At 44.0% G+C, this 15,847-nt stretch overlaps 1 long non-coding RNA gene and 1 pseudogene across 2 annotated transcripts in view; one reads left to right on the forward strand and one right to left on the reverse strand.

Moving 5' to 3' along the window:
• The window catches only part of LOC121825841 (uncharacterized), a 31,951-nt gene extending 22,507 nt beyond the window's left edge, over positions 1-9,444 (reverse strand). The window contains exon 1 of one of the 2 annotated variants that reach the window (XR_013048062.1): positions 6,812-9,444. This is a non-coding gene — a long non-coding RNA (uncharacterized LOC121825841). The remainder of the gene's footprint in view (positions 1-6,811) is intronic. The other variant, XR_006068185.2, reaches the window with a different exon arrangement.
• A 3,282-nt stretch (positions 9,445-12,726) lies between these two features.
• LOC102902752 (endonuclease domain-containing 1 protein pseudogene) lies at positions 12,727-15,114 on the forward strand (annotated as a pseudogene).
• The last annotated feature ends 733 nt before the right edge of the window (positions 15,115-15,847 follow it).

The following is a 15,847-nucleotide window of genomic DNA, read 5'->3' on the forward strand; positions in this document are numbered from 1 at the left end:
TGCTGCTTGTCCATAGTCTGGGATGGGTTCTGGTAGCAGGCATTGCATTGGGGCATCTTGCTCTGTGGTCAGCGTTGCCATAATTCAGGCAGAGACATTGTGGTGCCTTGTACGTAATCTTTGGAGACCTTGGGTCATTGCTAGGATCTGGAAGTCTGTCTGATATAATAACCTTTTAGATCAACATTTAAATGCCATATTCTACAGATCTCTGAAGTATGAGGGCTGCTCAGGTATATCCGAATAGACAAACTTTGTTTCTAGTTACTTGTTTTAAGCTCAACCCTGAAAACACATGCAAGGGACTGAGTAAAGTTATCCCTGTAATATTACATCAGTACTTATTTATCTGACTATAATTAAAAAACTTGATTATTGGGTGGGCTGGGGGGAATGGGAGGGGAGTGGGAGGGGGAGAACAAGGGAATCTGTGGCTGATATGTAGAATTAAATTATATTATAAAATAAAATTAAATTAAATTAAAAAACTTGATTATTTATGACTGACTATTTACATTTACTTATGTTCCCTAACAGTCTACAATAAGTAGCCTCAAAAACAATGATTTTAAAATGAAGCTCTTTTAGCACCAAATATAGGTTCAGTAAAGAAACCAAAATAAATCATCAATATAAAATATATATATGAATCAGTTTATCCAAATAGCTTAAGCCTAACAAACGTAGCAAATACAAGGAGGCTAGATAAGATTCTTTGTAGCTTGGGCAAGGAGAAACATTCTCCAAGTCACTGGTTTTTAACTTTTTTTAATGCTATTTTATAACTGCAGTTTTTTGTCATTGTTGAATCTCAATGCAAACATCTGACATACAGGTAGTCCTAGGCCACCCCTGTAAAAAGATTTTTTCCATTCCCAAATGGTGAAAACTCATGGAGTCAGAAGCTATTTCAAGCCCTTTGTCTGACTGCTTAGGTCATTGTCTTGCTGCATCACAAGAAATGAACATCCAAGTTTCTGGTTAGCATTTGGAGCTTATGGCTGTGACCCTAATTTTTAGCCTTTTATTCTAAGTCCAAACATTAACAATATAGAGCATTTTATGAGCTAAAAATGTCTCATAGCCTTATAAACTTAAATATTATAAAAACTGTTCTTAAAAAGATTAAGATCTGGCCGGGCGGTGGTGGCGCACGCCTTTAATCCCAGCACTCGGGAGGCAGAGCCAGGCGGATCTCTGTGAGTTCGAGGCCAGCCTGGGCTACCAAGTGAGCTCCAGGAAAGGCGCAAAGCTACACAGAGAAACCCTGTCTCGAAAAACCAAAAAAAAAAAAAAAAAAAAAAAAAAAGATTAAGATCTCTCGGGGCTGGAGAGATGGCTCAGAGGTTAAGAGCACTGCTTGCTCTTCCAAAGGTCCTGAGTTCAATTCCCAGCAACCACATGGTGGCTCACAACCATCTGTAATGAGATCTGGTGCCCTCTACTGGCCTGCAGAGTTACATGCCAATAGAACACACTGTATACATAATAAATAAATAAATCTTTTTTAAAAAAGATTAAGATCTCTCAAATGTCTTTCTGCAATATGAAAAATAAAAATACCATCTTTTACTTTAAGGGGTAGAAAACATGGCATCACCAAAATCTGCATAAAGTAAAACCAAGCTCCAAAGTGCAAACAATCCCAAAGTTTAATATCTGGGATTCATTTGTAATTCCTTTGGTGTTTTTACTTAGAGGCTTGGATGATTTCTTTGACCCTACCCTTGCCAGCACATACATAGCCTGCCAGCTCCATTTTATTATGGCTGGTGCTTCTGGTAATCATCACCTGGCACTTCCAAAACTGCTAAGGTCCATCATTGTAACTAGACTCTCTTTGGAACTCTAGTCTTGCCATATGTTTGCAAACCTCAGCTGTTTCCTATGATCCTTTTATGTCTTTAAAACCATTATCGCCGGGCGGTTGTGGCGCATGCCTTTAATCCCAGCACTCAGGAGGCAGAGCCAGGCGGATATCTGTGAGTTCGAGGCCAGCCTGAGCTACCAAGTGAGTTCCAGGAAAGGCGCAAAGCTACACAGAGAAACCCTGTCTCGAAAAACCAAAAAAAAAAAAAAAAACATTATCATTTTATTACATGGGTAAATCTTAAATTACAAAGTTTAGCTGCCAGAGCAAGGTATATTCCTGTGTATAAAAGCATTGACATTTAGCTTTAATATTTATCAAATATCTTATTTATTAAACATGTTGTCATCTATTTAAATTTTTTAAAAGCTTGGTGTTGAACACTTGGTAAAGACATAAGTACTTAGGTGTAAATCTCTTAAGTTAGCTTTTGTTAACTTGAATGGATCTTTATAACCTTAGTAAAAGATGGTTGTTAGCCACATGGCTGCCCATGAGGTCACCAGCCAAGATGGAGAAAGCCACGTGGTTGCTATTTAAAGCATGCTTTTTTAAACAATAATTACTTGCACACATACTTACAGTTGGATCCAAGTTACACACACATACGTACAGTTAAAGTTTGCTTATATTTACATATATAGTTAAATCCAAGTTACGTACCTGTCCACATATATACATACATAAACAGTTTACAGAATCATTAGCCACTTTTAAAATGAAAACCAACCAGAATTAACTTTTAAAATCAGTATTTGCAGGTATAAGGAACCATAACAAACATAGTTCACATCCCCTCTGACTTTCCACAACTTTTCATGTAACCTCAAGCCATTCCTTTGATCCCTCAGACATTTACTCCAGACAAATTTTGTCTTTTTTTTTAAAACATAGAAACTCTTACCAAAGTCTTTCTTATGATTTCCCTTGGTAATCTAGAATGTATTGTAAAGCTACAATATTTTAAATAACAGAAATACATGTATATACCATAACAAGAATAACTCTAAATTTGTATCAGCCCTGTACCACAGACAAGAAACTGTTGGTTAGCCTTATAACATAGCCACAGTAGCTTATCAATCATAGGCAGTGACATTTCATTTCATTCTGGGAGCCAGACCTTGATCAGGTTTTAGCCCCAGGGCAGGTCTTGGGAGCCCCACCCAACAGCATGGGAGAGGAAGAGGACAGGGAAGGCGCACACCATGGGGAAAGAAGATCACTGTTAACCTCAGATTTTCAAGTTCACCAGAGTGGTGGGTTGGAAGGGACTCCCTGTCCCCGGCTGGACCCACAGACCTGTAGGCCACTCCTTAGCTGTGACCCTGGAGTGACAATTAGTTCTCCATTAGCCCTGCCCGGTTCAGGCACACTCTGAGCTCCTTGAGTCCCATGCTGGCTCCTGCCAGCTCTGCCCACGGCTCTCCACAAGGGAGCCCAGCCAGAACCTGCTGGCCATGTCCGGGCCCCAAGGTGCTCACATGGAGTCAGAAGCTATTTCAAGCCCTTTGTCTGACTGCTTAGGTCATTGTCTTGCTGCATCACAAGAAATGAACATCCAAGTTTCTGGTTAGCATTTGGAGCTTATGGCTGTGACCCTAATTTTTAGCCTTTTATTCTAAGTCCAAACATTAACAATATAGAGCATTTTATGAGCTAAAAATGTCTCATAGCCTTATAAACTTAAATATTATAAAAACTGTTCTTAAAAAGATTAAGATCTGGCCGGGCGGTGGTGGCGCACGCCTTTAATCCCAGCACTCGGGAGGCAGAGCCAGGCGGATCTCTGTGAGTTCGAGGCCAGCCTGGGCTACCAAGTGAGCTCCAGGAAAGGCGCAAAGCTACACAGAGAAACCCTGTCTCGAAAAACCAAAAAAAAAAAAAAAAAAAAAAAAAAAAAAAGATTAAGATCTCTCGGGGCTGGAGAGATGGCTCAGAGGTTAAGAGCACTGCTTGCTCTTCCAAAGGTCCTGAGTTCAATTCCCAGCAACCACATGGTGGCTCACAACCATCTGTAATGAGATCTGGTGCCCTCTACTGGCCTGCAGAGTTACATGCCAATAGAACACACTGTATACATAATAAATAAATAAATCTTTTTTAAAAAAGATTAAGATCTCTCAAATGTCTTTCTGCAATATGAAAAATAAAAATACCATCTTTTACTTTAAGGGGTAGAAAACATGGCATCACCAAAATCTGCATAAAGTAAAACCAAGCTCCAAAGTGCAAACAATCCCAAAGTTTAATATCTGGGATTCATTTGTAATTCCTTTGGTGTTTTTACTTAGAGGCTTGGATGATTTCTTTGACCCTACCCTTGCCAGCACATACATAGCCTGCCAGCTCCATTTTATTATGGCTGGTGCTTCTGGTAATCATCACCTGGCACTTCCAAAACTGCTAAGGTCCATCATTGTAACTAGACTCTCTTTGGAACTCTAGTCTTGCCATATGTTTGCAAACCTCAGCTGTTTCCTATGATCCTTTTATGTCTTTAAAACCATTATCGCCGGGCGGTTGTGGCGCATGCCTTTAATCCCAGCACTCAGGAGGCAGAGCCAGGCGGATATCTGTGAGTTCGAGGCCAGCCTGAGCTACCAAGTGAGTTCCAGGAAAGGCGCAAAGCTACACAGAGAAACCCTGTCTCGAAAAACCAAAAAAAAAAAAAAAAACATTATCATTTTATTACATGGGTAAATCTTAAATTACAAAGTTTAGCTGCCAGAGCAAGGTATATTCCTGTGTATAAAAGCATTGACATTTAGCTTTAATATTTATCAAATATCTTATTTATTAAACATGTTGTCATCTATTTAAATTTTTTAAAAGCTTGGTGTTGAACACTTGGTAAAGACATAAGTACTTAGGTGTAAATCTCTTAAGTTAGCTTTTGTTAACTTGAATGGATCTTTATAACCTTAGTAAAAGATGGTTGTTAGCCACATGGCTGCCCATGAGGTCACCAGCCAAGATGGAGAAAGCCACGTGGTTGCTATTTAAAGCATGCTTTTTTAAACAATAATTACTTGCACACATACTTACAGTTGGATCCAAGTTACACACACATACGTACAGTTAAAGTTTGCTTATATTTACATATATAGTTAAATCCAAGTTACGTACCTGTCCACATATATACATACATAAACAGTTTACAGAATCATTAGCCACTTTTAAAATGAAAACCAACCAGAATTAACTTTTAAAATCAGTATTTGCAGGTATAAGGAACCATAACAAACATAGTTCACATCCCCTCTGACTTTCCACAACTTTTCATGTAACCTCAAGCCATTCCTTTGATCCCTCAGACATTTACTCCAGACAAATTTTGTCTTTTTTTTTAAAACATAGAAACTCTTACCAAAGTCTTTCTTATGATTTCCCTTGGTAATCTAGAATGTATTGTAAAGCTACAATATTTTAAATAACAGAAATACATGTATATACCATAACAAGAATAACTCTAAATTTGTATCAGCCCTGTACCACAGACAAGAAACTGTTGGTTAGCCTTATAACATAGCCACAGTAGCTTATCAATCATAGGCAGTGACATTTCATTTCATTCTGGGAGCCAGACCTTGATCAGGTTTTAGCCCCAGGGCAGGTCTTGGGAGCCCCACCCAACAGCATGGGAGAGGAAGAGGACAGGGAAGGCGCACACCATGGGGAAAGAAGATCACTGTTAACCTCAGATTTTCAAGTTCACCAGAGTGGTGGGTTGGAAGGGACTCCCTGTCCCCGGCTGGACCCACAGACCTGTAGGCCACTCCTTAGCTGTGACCCTGGAGTGACAATTAGTTCTCCATTAGCCCTGCCCGGTTCAGGCACACTCTGAGCTCCTTGAGTCCCATGCTGGCTCCTGCCAGCTCTGCCCACGGCTCTCCACAAGGGAGCCCAGCCAGAACCTGCTGGCCATGTCCGGGCCCCAAGGTGCTCACAGCCGTCCTAGCACCCACTCAGTGGTGTCCTGAGCTTGGCAGCTGCTGCCTGCCAGACCCATTGCTGCGAGTTCCTGCCAGCTGCCCGAACACTGGTCAGAGAGCAAGAAAGCAATGGGGGAATTCTGTTAAGTCTGTCCCAGTTCAACCAAAGGGACCTCTGTCTCTTTTGTTGGCCATCCGGCCCATGAGTCCCAATGCACACACAAGCTCAGGCATAAAACATACATATATGTGGCCACAGTTCTTACACACTTACACATTCATATAGATAAAAATTTTTTTTTTATTTTTCGAGACAGGGTTTCTCTGTGTAGCTTTGCGCCTTTCCTGGGACTCACTTGGTAGCCCAGGCTGGCCTCGAACTCACAGAGATCCGCCTGCCTCTGCCTCCCGAGTGCTGGGATTAAAGGCGTGCACCACCACCGCCCGGCAGATAGGATATTCTAACAGAAAGGCAAACAAAAATATTTTACAACATAAGACAAGTCAACAAAACAGCTCTCCTGGTGCCTGCAGACAAAACCCCCTTGGGTCACGGTCTGCAGTGTGTTAGCAAACGAATGATGAGCAGAAACAACAAATTACATTGACGAACAAGACAGTCAGACAAAAAGGAAGAACAAGGGCCCTTACAGAATTCCGAGGACAGATGGTCCAGGCAGACCGGGCATCCAGAGAGGGAGCCTCAATTATGCCAAAGATGGTACAGATGAGACAGGGACAATTCTACAGAGTCTCCCGATCCCCAGAGTTTTCAGATACACAGACAGGCCCCTCGTGGGTCCCTGGCAAAGTGGCCTCAGACTTGAGACCCCTGCCCAGACAAGGAGAGGGGACGTCTCCCGACTCCTCTGGGTTTGCTTTTACAGCACATCCGCCAAAGTGGAACCTCTCAGATACAGCTCAGACAGCTGCTGGCAGCAATCAGAAAACAGAAACAACAAACAGAAAAGACAAGACAGACAGACAGACAGACAGACAGACTCACCCGATCAGCCGTTGTAAACCTTCGGGTTGCGGGGTCTCTGGGCTCCCCCCAAATCCTAGACGAGCCGCCAAATGTTGTGCCCTGGGTGTGAGACCCCCGAAGAGACCACCAGAGACACGAACTCACCAAAATGCAAAAGCAAGGTTTATTGAAGCAGTTTAAGCCATTCGGCAGGGACATCGACAAGCCATCCAATATAGTAGAGGCTGGAGGAGGTGCCCGCCCCTCTGCAAGCTCAGTTTTTAAAGGAAAAAACACAAGACTACATCAGTTAGGGGTGCTAGTACGGGTACAATTCTGATTGGCTCAAATTTTAGGGGCTTTCCAGAATTTCTGTGTTATCTTACTTTGTAGTTTTGACTGGTTGTTTGTTGAACTTTATAGACTATCTCCGGCATTGGGGCATTCTGTGGTTAATCAATTGCTACCAGATAGTCCTTCAAACATCCTGACTTTGTACTTATGACCATCCCTGGCATTGGGGCATTCTATGGTTAATTAGTTGCTACCAGATGGCTCTTCAAACATCCTGCCTTTGTCTGGGACCTATGTCAGCAGCTGTAAGAATTTTCAAACTCAGGCCTGTTTCAAGCTGGGGTGAGGGGCTTGCTTGAAATGGGGGTGCTTTGGTTCTTCAATGGACTTTTTTTTGAGAAAGGGTTTCTCTGTGTAGTTTTGGTGCCTGTCCTGGATCTCGCTCTGTAACCCAGGCTGGCCTTGAACTCACAGCGATCTGCCTGGCTCTGCCTCCCGAGTGCTGAGGTTAAAGGCATGCACCACCACCGCCTGGCTGTTATGGACTTTTCTGGTTTTGGTGGTGGGCAAGTGCATAAAATAATTCAATAATGAAGCTGATAAAAGTGTAAAATTTCATGTGGAGTGCTACAGCTTTTATTCTGAATGTCTATTCTAACTATAGTGAGTTGTCTAGCCTTTGAGTCTGTTTAATTTAAATGTGTGATGTTTTTATTTATTTGCAAGTTGTTATCACTTTTCAGCCTTTTGCCTAAGATCAAGTGTAGTTGCAAGTTGTTGTAATAAAGTTTTTAATAATTTATCTGTTTTTTTGGTTTTTTGAGGCAGGGTTTCTCTGTGTAGCTTTGTGCCTTTCCTGGAACTCACTCTGTAGACCAGGCTGGCCTTGAACTCACAGAGATCTGCCTGGCTCTGCCTCCCAAGTGCTGGGATTAAAGGCGTGCACCACCACTGCCCAGCTCTAATTTATCTATTTCTTATTTCATTTTGTGTTTTTGTGTGCATGTATGTCTGTTCGAAGGTATTGAATCCCCTGAAACTGGAGTTCTAGGCAAATGTGAGCTGCCATGTGGTTGCTGGGAATTGAACCCAGGTCCTCTGGAAGAGCAGCCAGTACTCTTAATTGCTAAACCATCTCTCCAGCCCAATAAAGTTTACTTTTTGACAAAGGAGAAAGGGAAAAAAAGAGAGAAAGAAAATGCCCCACCAACTCACCTCCAAGCTAACACAATGGAAGTACTTTCTCAATTAAGGTTCCTCTCCATAGATGATTCTAGCTTGTATTATGCTGACAAAAATAAATAAAGGAAAACCAAAACTAAACAAACAACCAGTACAAATGCTGTTACCACTTATTTTCCTTATTTGAAAAGTTGTCCAAAATATATTTTTTTTGTTTGTGTTGGTGCTAGGGATTGAACCCAAAGTCACACATGCTAAATACAGCCTCATCTCCTGAGGTATCCCCCATCTACAAGTTATATTGTTTTATTAATCACTTCCTGAGTTATCAGTTTTTTTAGCAGTTGTATATAAAACTATATTGGTTTTGTTCTGAATTTATTAGTTTAGAACTAATTTATCAGTTCCGAAGTTCCAAGTAACTCAGAACATTTTATATTTGTCATGGCAGTTCCTTTAGAACTAACTTGGATATCCATGGAATTCCAAAGATCTATCAGTCTAGGTGGAATTGTGATAGGGAATACCTTAGGGAAAGAGAAAGAAGAGATAACATGATTTGCATAGAAGTAGGATTGTGTCAAATTTCTTGGGCCAGTTCTAGGGCTCCAGAAAGATCTTATTCCTTTTCCCCAGGTTAGAGTTCATCTTCTTCCCTTCCCATTTTTCCACTACTAGGACGTAGTTCTCACAGACCTGACCATTCCTCCTTTTGTTTTGTTGTTGTTTGAGACAAGATCTCTTATAGCCCAGGCTGGCTTCCTGTAGTAGGACAGGCAAATAGGGTCAAGGAAATTGGCTCAGACCAGTTGCCAATGCGTGCACATAATGTACTTCCTTATGAGCCAACCTGGAGTCTGCCTGAGGGCCTAGCAACAGGTGCTGTCAGAGTTCCTAGTTGCTGTCAGAGTTCCTGATCATTCCCAGCCAACGAGGGATGACCATGCAGACTGGGTGCTGGGAGGAGGGTATATAAGGCCTTCCCTGTTATTGAATAAATGAGTTCATTATTTGCCTTCACCTGACTCCCGGTGTGTGTGCTGTTGAAGGCATGCCTTCTCACGCCCTCCCCCAAGGGAGCCATTAGGATCCGACAACAGCTTCCAACCAGTTATGTAATTGGAGATGACCTGGAACTCCTGATTCTCCTGCCTCCACCTCTCAAGTTCTGGGAGTACATCTTTTTCCATTATTTTTTTTTCTTTTAAAATAGGAGAAACCAAGAACACAGCCCCCCACTACCACAAATTATGCAGATGAGTTTCCTGAATTTGTGGAAATCACAGAGGTCAGCACATCCAGAGTGCAAGGGATAGGCCTCAACCTGGGAAAACCACCTTCTTCTTCTTCTTCTTTTTTTTTTCTGAAACACGGTTTCTCTGAGTAGTTTTGGTGCCTGTCCTGGATCTCACTCTGTAGACCATGCTGCCCTTGAACTCACAGAGATCCACCTGCCTCTGCCTCCCGAGTGCTGGGATTACAGGCGTGTGCCACCACCGCCCAGAAAACCACCTTCTTGATCATGGTATTTCCCCTGCCAGGTAAGTATGCTGTATTGGTTTGAAAGAAAATGGCACTCAAATGGCACTATTAGGAGGTGTGGCCTTGTTGGAGGAAGTGTGTCACTGTGGGGGCAGGCTTTGAGGTCTCTTTTGCTCAAGCTTCCCTCTGTGTGACAGACAGTTGACTTCCTGTTGCCTGCAAGATGTAGCACTCTCAGCTTCAGCACCACATCTGCCTGCATGCTGCCATGCTCCCCATCATGATGATAATGGACTGAACCTCTGAAACTGTAAGCAAGCCACCTCGATTAAATGTTTTCTTTATAAAAGCTGTGTGATCATGGTGTCTCTTCACAGCAATAAAAACCCAAACTAAGACAAAAGTTGGTACCAGGAACTGGGGTATTGCTGTGATAGACCTGACCATGATATTGTTTGGAGGAATATGTACTTTGGGTTAAGAACGCAGTGGGATGCTTTAAGCACTGCTTAATGGGCCATACTAGTAGGAATATGGAAGACAGTGGTGTTGAGTGTGATTTGATGAACTGTCTAGGGCTGGATCAAGAGGTTTCAGAGGAGAATTTCAGTATGTTGCCTAGAATTCGTTCTTGTGATATTTTGGTGAAGAAAGTGGCTGCTTTTGGCCCTTGTCCAAAGAGTCTGCCTGAGGCTAAAGTGAAGAGTTTTAGATTAATTCCATTGGCAAAAGAAATCTCAAAATAGCGTAGTATAGGCTCTGTCATGTGGATATTAGTGGTAACACTAATGAAGATACATAATGAAAAGGAGCAAGCTGAGCAAAGAAAAATATTTGAGAAGAAAAAGGGCACACCAGAAATTGGAATGGAACTAAGTCTTATGTTCATGGAGATAAATGGATTAAGAAATGGGATAAAGGGAGTGATGACCTCTGAGCAAGATCCCACCTGGCTAATTTTCCAATTTTAACTGAAAAGCTTAGAGCCAGGTGTGGTGGAGCATACCTTTAATCTCAGCACTGGGAAAGCAGAGGCTGGTGGATCTCTGAGTTTGAGGCCAGCCTGGTCTACAGAGCAAGTTTTAGGACAGCCAAGCTTAGGCAGTGAAAGACAGAAATCTGGCAAAGATGTAATTGAACAAGGGGGCCATGTTCCAGCACCAGTAAGCAGCAGAACTTGGCAGCTTCAACCACAATGCTACCACTAATATCCATGTGACAGGTTCTGGCTTTAGAGTTAAAGATAGAAGAAAGAAGTTATGTAATAAATCTGCTGAGCCCAGGCATGTGTCGGGGGTGTCCCTGAATGGAGGCCTAGTATAGAGGTCATTGCATGAAGCTGTGAAGTTGAAGCCTGAATTGCCCTGGAGACCCCAAGATGTTGGAGATGCCAGAGTCGTGGGATACCTGCCAAGCAAAGCTGCTAACAGGGAGTGGAACCAGCCCAAGACAGAGAAGTGTGTTGCAGTCAACAAAGCTGAAAGGAGTTGGAGATCTGAAGAGTGTTTTGACATCAGACATGGAGCTGCAGAGTTTGGAATTTGCCCAGCTGGTTTTCCATCTTGCTTTCGTCCAGTAATTCCTCAATATGCTCCCTTCCCCACTTTCTGGAATGGTAATGTATATCCTGTGTCATTATATGTTGGAAGTATGTGATCTGCTTTTTTTTTTATTTTACAATACTATTCAGTTCTATATAACAGCCACAGATTCCCTTGTTCTCCCCTGTCCTGCCTCCCTCCCCTTCCCCCCAGCCCACCCTCCATTCCCACCACCTCCAGATCAAGGCCTCCCCCGAGGATTGAGATTGACCTGATAGACTCAGTCCAGGCAGGTCCAGTCCCCTCCTCCCAGATTGAGCCAAGCATCCCTGCATAAGTCCCAGGTTTCAAACAGCTATCTTATGAGATAGCTGGTTTTTTTTTATTTTGATTGTATAGGGGATTACAATTAAGAGATTTCATGAATTTAAGAAAAGACTTTGAACTTTGTTTTTGGGTTTTTTTTTTTTGTGTGTGTGTGTGTGTGTGTGTGTGTGTGTGTGTGTGTGTGTGTGTGTTTCTTTCGAGACAGGGTTTCTCTGTGTAGCTTTGCGCCTTTTCCTGGAACTCACTTGGTAGCCCAGGCTGGCCTCGAACTCACAGAGATCCGCCTGCCTCTGCCTCCCGAGTGCTGGGATTAAAGGCGTGCGCCACCACCCCCGGCTGAACTTTGGACTTTTAAACATTATTAAGACTGTGATAGACTATGGAGACTTTTGTTGTTGTTGTTGTTGTTTGATACAGGGTTTCTCTGTGTATCAGCCCTGGCTGTCCTAGAACTCCATCTGTAGATCAAGCTGGCCTCAAACTCACAGAGATCCATGTGCCTCTGCCTCCGAGTGCTGGGATTAAAGGCATGCACCACCATTGCCTGGTAACTATGGGGTCTTTTGAATTTGGACTAAATGTATTTTGCATTATGATATAGCTATAAGCCTTTGGGAGCCAGGGAGTGGAATGTGGTGGTTTGAAAGAAAATGGCCCCCAAAGGGAGTGGCACTATTAGGAGATGTGGTCTTGTAGGAGAAAGTATGTCACTGTTGGGGCAGGCTTTGAGGTCTCTTTTGCTCAAGCTTCCCTCAGTGTGACTATCAGTCAACTTCCTGTTGCCTGCAAGATATAGCTCCAGCACCACATCTGCCTGCACACCCATGCTCCCCATCATGATGATAATGGACTGAACCTGTGAAACTATAAGCAAGCCACCCCAATAAATGTTTACTTTATAAAATTTGCCATTGTCAGGGCTGGAGAGATGGCTCAGAGGCTAAGAGCACTGGCTGCTCTTCCAGAGGTCCTATAATGAGATCTGGTGCCTTCTGGTGTACAAACAGAACACTATATACATAATAAATAAATCTTTAAAAAATTGCCGTGGTCATGGTTTCTCTTCACAGCAATAAAAACCTAACTAAGGGGACTTCCCTGCTCCTGCGGCACCCAGGCGCGCAGAGGCCGCCATGGGCTGTGCGCGCTGGCTCACCCTGGGCGGCCTCCTGGCCCTGGCCGGGCTGCTGCAGGCCAGGGTGCTGCTCCCGAACCAAGCGGGCTTCGGCGAGTGCGACCGCTTCTTCTACGCGGGGACCCTGCCCGCTGGGCTGGAGACCGAGGCGCAGGTGAAGATCTGTCAGCGCTTCGCGGGCACCGAGCGCTTTGCCACCCTGTATAGCCCGGGCCACCGCATCCCTGTGTTCTCCGCGTTCCGCCCCTCAGCACCGAGCAGCGCGGGCTGCTGGAGCCGCAGATTGATGACCCTGACAGCAACCTTGAGGAGGTAATTGAGGAGGCTGACGCTGTCACTTCCGTGAATAATCTGGGAAGCAAGCAAGCCTTGAATGCAGACTACCTTGACTCTAACTATGAAATCGGACAGCTGTATCCAATCCTCCTTAGTGGTGACCTCCAGGCACCCACATTCCCACTCACAAATTCAGTTCCAATGACCCAGTCTTTCTGGGAACGATGGCATATGAATCTCAACAACCTCATGGACCGAGCCTTGATTCCACACTGTGGAGATGGCAAAGACCTGTATATCCTCACAGGCGCTGTCCCCTCAGACCACAGAGTTAAGGGCAAAGTGACTATCCCAGAATTTGTCTGGCTGGCAGCCTGCTGTGACGTTCCTGGAGGAGGCTGGGCCATAGGCTTCACCAAGCACACACAGGGTGGTGACGTCATAGAAGATGTGCTGGTGAGAGACCTTGAGAAGCTGCTTCCTCATAAGCCTCAGCTCTTCCGGGACAACTGTGGAGAGACAGAGCAAGACACCGAGAAGATGAAGAAGATTCTGGAAGTGGTCAACCAAGTCCAAGATGAGGAGCGGTCTCTACAGTCTCAAGAGAGCATGAGCCCCTTTGCCAGCACCCAAAGCCAGCAGTCTGTCCCGCTGTCCCCAGAAGCACCAGAAGGAGGCGGCAGCTTTCTGGGCAAAGTCCTTGGTTTCCTTTTGACCCCATTCATCAAACTTTTCCGGTTAATTTATTACATCGTGATAGCAGTCTTAAGGAATGTAGTCCATCTCCTTTGGTTTGTTGCCAAGCAGGTGATAAATGGCATCGAGAGTTGCCTATACCGTCTGGGCGCAGCCACCATCTCATACCTTGTAACCATCGGACAAGAGTTGGTGGGCATTCCCTGGAAAGTGCTCAAGGTCGTGGGCAAAGTCATCAGGGCCTTTCTCCGGATCCTCTGCTGTCTGGTGAAGGCTGTCTGTCGAGCTCTGAGCATCCCTCTCCGAGTCCTGGTGGACGTAGCCACTTTCCCAGTGTACACCGTGGGGGCCATCCCCGTTGTATGCAAGGACATTGCTGTGGGCCTGGGTGGCACGCTCTCCCTGCTCTTTGACACTGCTTTTGGCACCATGGGTGGCCTGGTGCAGGTTGTTTTCAGTGTCTTTAAGCCGATTGGCTACAAGGGTCCTTTTGACAATTCTGGGGAGTTGTAGAACTCAGAAACCTAGTAGTGTCCTTTGTGGTAGATTTCATTATTTTCAATAGAGAGCTAGACTGTTCTGTTTTCACAGCGGGGGGGGTCTGTCCTCTGTCAGCTCTTGTGTCATGTTGCCTGGGGTGGGTTGTCTTTTTCTGCAAAGGAGTTTGGCACAATTTAGACCTGATCTAAGAGAAATGTTCAGGGTAGGTTCGGAGTCAGGGTCCACTGTGCACCTACAGTTATACATGCAAGCTTCCATGGGTGCGTTGACTTCAGCACTGTGCTCTGACTCCTAGTGAAACACCTGGACCAACCCTGGCTTGTTATGAAAGGTAAAAATAGGGAAGGAGAGGTTAAAGGTCATGAGAAATGGAGAAAGAATCTTGTGCCTCCCATTAATCTAAGAGATTTAAGGCAAAAGATCTGAATATTGTTGTCCAGTCTCTTAGCATTTTGTTCTCTTCCTCTTCAACCCAGCCAACCCTGGGGATGTGCTGGTGACTGCTCTGTTGAAATCCCTCCCTACAGAGGCAGCATCTGCCACAATGTCTGCCTGGTATCAAGGGCTTGTTTGAGTTTCATTTCTCCCAAAGCTGAATTCTGATTAGGGTGAGTCAGGTCCCTCCAGGTGTAAAGGGAGTGGGAAGGAGACAACAGTAAGTAGGTGCTGTGTGTCCAAGGACATTCCTAGGGAGGTTTTGATCCGACTTGTATTAAATCTCTGATTGACAATGTTAAACACAAAAGATTTGCATGTTAATCTAATATGAAGCTTCATATTTTGTGACGTCTAATGCATCAAGTGAGTACTTGATACCAGAAAGCACTCTGATTTCTCTCCTGAAATGATTGTTATAACTATCTAGGTAATAGACAAAATGAAAAATATTCTAGCCATCTTGGGCAGAAATAGATGTATGTACATATTTTTTTTTTTTTTTTTTTTTTTTTTTTTTTTGGTTTTTCGAGACAGGGTTTCTCTGTGTAGCTTTGCGCCTTTCCTGGAACTCACTTGGTAGTCCAGGCTGGCCTTGAACTCACAGAGATCCGCCTGCCTCTGCCTCCCGAGTGCTGGGATTAAAGGCGTGCGCCACCACCGCCCGGCCGTATGTACATATTTAAGAATCATTATCTTCGCCGGGCGGTGGTGGCGCACGCCTTTAATCCCAGCACTCGGGAGGCAGAGGCAGGCGGATCTCTGTGAGTTCGAGGCCAGCCTGGGCTACCAAGTGAGTTCCAGGAAAAGGCGCAAAGCTACACAGAGAAACCCTGTCTCGAAAAACAAAAAAAAAAAAAAAAAAAAAAAAGAATCATTATCTTAGCCGGGCGGTGGTGGCGCACGCCTTTAATCCCAGCACTCGGGAGGCAGAGCCAGGCGGATCTCTGGGAGTTCGAGGCCAGCCTGGGCTACCAAGTGAGTCCCAGGAAAGGCACAAAGCTACACAGAGAAACCCTGTCTCGAAAAACCAAAAAAAAAAAAAAAAAAGAATCATTATCTCTTAGAACATTATTTTTTATAGTATATTTGAGGCTAAAAAAATATGTCTTTCATTAATGCAAGTTAAATTTGAGAGCTTATTCCTGATTTTGATCAATCACTTGTAATTTTAAATCTTGCACTAAATATAACAAAGGGAACCAA

Source organism: Peromyscus maniculatus, chromosome X, assembly GCF_049852395.1.
Source record: "Peromyscus maniculatus bairdii isolate BWxNUB_F1_BW_parent chromosome X, HU_Pman_BW_mat_3.1, whole genome shotgun sequence".
Classification (NCBI taxonomy): Eukaryota; Metazoa; Chordata; class Mammalia; order Rodentia; family Cricetidae; genus Peromyscus; species Peromyscus maniculatus.